Source organism: Babylonia areolata, chromosome 20 (genome assembly GCF_041734735.1).
Source record: "Babylonia areolata isolate BAREFJ2019XMU chromosome 20, ASM4173473v1, whole genome shotgun sequence".
Taxonomy (NCBI): Eukaryota; Metazoa; Mollusca; class Gastropoda; order Neogastropoda; family Buccinidae; genus Babylonia; species Babylonia areolata.
In genome coordinates this window covers 42,650,981-42,655,731 of record NC_134895.1, presented here as the reverse complement: position 1 = coordinate 42,655,731, position 4,751 = coordinate 42,650,981, and the positions used below count along the sequence as shown (strand labels likewise).

Sequence of the window (4,751 nt, the reverse complement as noted above, 5' to 3'; positions counted from 1 at the left end):
TAATACCTCAATTTAACAGTACAACTGTACAGTAAGAGTTGAATGAAATGAAAATATTTCGAGATCACTGTATTCTATAACACAAAGGCGGTTGTGGGGTGATGGTCGTCCACCACAGACTGGGGGCAGATGCGGCGCCCTACCTCCCACAGTGTAAGAGCAGTCCCTTTTAGGGACAGCACTGCTCTCCCCATATAAAAGAAGGAAAGGATCAGTAGGAAAGCCTGTCTCGGCCTGTAATCTAACACTTGCGGTCGAAAGCAACAGAAGAAAGAACCAGGAGTCATAACCCTGATCGTGGATGCCTGGATTGTTGGCACCCTTTTAGATAAAGACGACAAACCAGAAAAGTGCACAGAACTAGAACCGCTTTTAATGTCGAATATTGTACTCGACTGGAATAAATGCGTTTGAAAACAAGAGAACGTTTGTCACCAAAGAGGAGCATGGGCCAAAAAAGAAAAAAAAGCAGGGTTCAACTTTTGGAGATATTTTCCCATGTAACATCTGTAAGAAATGATGCAAATCCTGAATCAGCCTCTTTTGCATATATGGACACACACCAACAGATAAGCCAGCCTACTCATCCATCAGTAGACTCTATCATCGCATTTTAACATTGCGTGTGGTTTTGTCTGACAACAATGTTATCGGGGTCTGTGGAGAAGAACTCATCACGACCATTAAGATAGTCATTCAAGAAAGTTTCTCTATATTTGATTGACGTTGCGAATTTTTTGAGTCTGTCAACTTGTTTATTTGTTTACCAACAACTTTTTGATATGAAGCTGTATGCATTTCTGTTTCATTATATTTTACGCAAAAAAAGAAATTTCAAATACCAAAGTCTGATAGGTTGAAATTGATGTGGTATTGCGTATATATGCATTATGTGTGTGTATGTGGGTGTGTGTGTGTATAAAATAGTAAATGGCTTGATGTAACAGTTTGAAACGATGGTGAGAGGCATTCTCACGGAAGAGAAACTGCCCACAGTATGGCAGGAACTTCACTCATGTAAACAACATGTCTTGCAAAAACTAACAGGAACATCTACTGTAAAGAATTAATGGAATTTTGAATAAAGCTATATTCTTAAGTTTTTCTTTAAATCTGTACCCGAACAACATCCAGACACGGTCTGTGAGGCCGTAAGCGAGTTATAATAATCCACAGGGGATTAAAAAGGTAATCTTGATGGAAAATTCCAAGATTGAAAGGACACAAACACACACACACACACACACACACACACACACACACACACACACACACACACACACACACACACACAGAATGTATGTGTTAAAATATGACTATCCAGACGTGTTGCGTGGCTCCGTATTACTGACAGTAAGAGTTCTTCAATAGATAGATAGATAGATAGATAGATGGACAGATTTCTGTATGGCACTCTGCGTGCATACGTGTGTGAGTGTGTGTGTGTTTGTGTGTGTGTAACTGAGAACTAGTACTATTTGGTAATGACGATATTACAAACAAAAAAAATATATATAAATAGTTTTTTTTTAAAGATGTATACAGAAGCAGGATGAACATAATCAGACTATGTGCAGAACACTTTTTCGTTGATTTGAGAAACAAGTACACAGCAGAGAAAATCGTTTGAAATATGTCACCCTAGCTGATACGGGGCAGAATGTAATCACGTCTGTGCTGATTCCCCATTCACACCAGACCAAACATTTATTGTTGCTTCAGCTCCTCAGTGTGGTTCAGGACCTGACATCACCATCAGCTTAAGGACGTCGCCACCATCTTCTGGGCATGGCATAACCATCATCCTCAGAACGTGACGTCACCATCATCATGGCATGACGTCACTATCACCTTAAGTACGTCATCGCCATCTTCGGGGCATGACGTTCCCACTGTGCTCAGGACGTCACCATCACGTTAAAGACTCCAGCAGTTGCATGAGACAAGGCAGCAGTAATGACGAGATCCACCAGCAATGGTGTAGGACACTCCAGAAATGGTGGAACAAGGCAGCAGTTGTGTGGGGACAACCAAGTATTAGTCTGCGTCAACTTTAGTCTGCATTGGAGGAGGAAAGCCAAGTAGAAATGTCTGCCAGTCTGTCAAAGAGCTGGTTGAAAATTCATCTCCAGATAAAACTTTTTTTTTAACCACTAGACTACTGAAGTGTCAGTAGAAAATGCATATTTATGAAATTATATGTATATAATATATATTAATTATTATATTTATGAAATTATATATATATATATATATATATATATATATATTCTGTAGTGTATGTTGTGTTTATGCAGGAGTATTTGTGTGAGGAGGAGACTGATTTTTATGAACTATGTGTGTGTGTGTGTGTGTGTGTGTGTGTGTGTGTGTGTGTGTGTGTGTGTGTGTGTGTGTGTTCAGTTTAGTTTAACGTCTTTTCACTGTTTAGTGATATTAGACGAGAGAGAGAGAGAGAGTGTGTGTGTGTGTGTGTGTGTTTGTGTGTTGAGAGAGAGAGACAGAGAAAAAAGAGAACTGCATTTGTATAAAATTATAACATGAATAAAGTATCTTCATGCTGTTGATTTTTCCACTTCCTTTTGAATGCGAATGTTTTGATGACACTGCAGTTGTCTCCACGTAAGTTCACCTCGCTTTTGTTGTATGTCATGAATTTGGTCAGCAGCCCTCTTCATCTCAATATATTTTCCTCGCTTAACTCCACCTCATGAAATTGGAAAACTCGCATACATCGGCCACATGTTTGTACCTCGGTAAAAAGGACAGGAAATGAAAGGAAAGAAAGAAAAAAGAAAGGAAGTTAAGGTGACTATCTATACCTTGGATGAGTCAACCTTGTGGTGTGTGTGTGTGTGTGTGTGTGTGTGCGCGCGCGCGCGTGTGTGTGTGTGTGTGTGTGTGTGTGTGTTTTGTTGTCCCCACCGCGTCGACTTAATCGCAGACAACTGTAATGTTTTTAATTACTTTTCTGTAAATTAAGCTGTGTGAGTTAGTGTGCGTGTGCGTCTCTCTCTCTCTCTCTCTCTCTCTCTCTCTCTCTCTCTCTCTCTCGTGTGTGTGTGTGTGTGTGTGTGTGTGTGTGTGATTATGTTTATACAAATTTGTGAATAAAAATATCGGAATGTCTTTAACAGGATGGATTTTTCTGCTGATGAGAACTGTTATTCTAGACATTGCCATTTAAGGCCACCTGGTCAGTTACGGTCTAGTCCTTCAGACAAAACTTTCCTCTGGTGACTTTGAGTGGGTCACTTGTGGAAGGTTTTAAACCTTTTGAATTAGTGCGCTACGATGTGGTCTCTATACACGCCATCTCTCCCTTGTTTCTCTATCATCCTCTTGAGATTGTACTTCTGCAATGACATCCTTTCAGTCCACGTGTTTCCTCTATTTCAGTGTTGTTGTTGTTGCTGTTGTTGTTTTTAATTGTGCCTCGTAAATAGTTTTCTGGTCTAATGGAGGGAGGAGGGTGTGTGTGTGAAGTCTTCCGATGGCATAGATGTCTTTAACTGGATGGACTTTTCTGCTGATGAGAACTGTTAGTCTAGACATTGCCATTTAAGGCCACCTGGTCAATTACGGTCTAGTCCTTCAGACAAAACTTTCCTCTGGTGATTTTGAGTGGGTCACTTGTGGAGGGTTTTAAACCTTTTGAATTAGTGCGCTACGATACGGTCTCTATACACGTCAGCTCTCCGTTGGTTTTCCATCATCTTCTTGAGATTGTACTTCTGCAATGATATCCTTTCAGTCCACGTGTTTCCTCTATTTCAGTGTTGTTGTTGTTGCTGTTGTTGCACGAACCAATGTAAAATGAACAGGCAGACGAAAAAACGATCTATTCAATTTTTCTTTTATGTTCATTCCATTAAATTCAGTGTCCCCTCTAGGATATTTGTACGGAGCAAACACGTCGTTTGTGTAGTTAGTAACACTGTGTGTTCTGTCCAGAATTTGTTTTCTTTCCTTTTAATTGTGAATAAGAAAAATGCTATCATGTATATTCACCAGTTTCAGTTTCAGTTTCCGTAGCTCAAGGAGGCGTCACTGCGTTTGGACAAATCCATATACACTACACCACATCTGCCAAGCAGATTCCTGACTAGCAGCGTAACCCAACGCGCTTAGTCAGGCCTTGAGAAATAAAGGTGAATAAATAATAGATAAGCTTACATAAATAAATAAATAATAATTACAATATAAAAAAAGGTAAAAAAAAGTGTCAACAGCACCCGGTGTTCCCAGGCGGTCACCCATCCAAGTACTAACCGGGCCCGACGTTGCTTAACTTCAGTGGTCGGACGAGAACCGGTGTTTTCAACTTGGTGTGGCCGTTGGCATATATTCACCAAACGCAACCTACTAATATACCTTCCAGCAAGTCAGTGAGAAGCATTTTTTGAAATTTTCAGATTTCGGAAGAAACCTTAACGGAATGAAACTGTTAATGATACAGAAATACGGCTTAATTCGGGAGACTTACAACCTAACATTGGTATGACTGTGAAAAAAATTTTTCATACTATATGTTTCAACATATTATGTGTAGACCTGCTAGTGCTAGAACCCACTTCGAGTGTATACACAAGCTGAAGATCAAATACGCACGTTAAAGATCATGTAATCCAAGTCAAAATTCAGTGAGTTATGGAAACAAGAACATAACCAGCAAGCACTCCCCGAAAATGGAGTATGGCTGGCTGCATACCAGGGTAAAAACGGTCAAACACGTAAAAGCACACTCGTGT

The 4,751-nt window shown here is 40.0% G+C and overlaps 1 non-coding gene across 1 annotated transcript; it reads right to left on the bottom strand.

The window, feature by feature from the left end:
- Positions 1 to 4,223: 4,223 nt before the first annotated feature.
- On the bottom strand, positions 4,224 to 4,342 carry LOC143295534 (5S ribosomal RNA). Its single transcript, XR_013057027.1, has one exon. It is a non-coding gene; the product is annotated as a 5S ribosomal RNA (ribosomal RNA).
- Between the last annotated feature and the right edge of the window lie 409 nt (positions 4,343 to 4,751).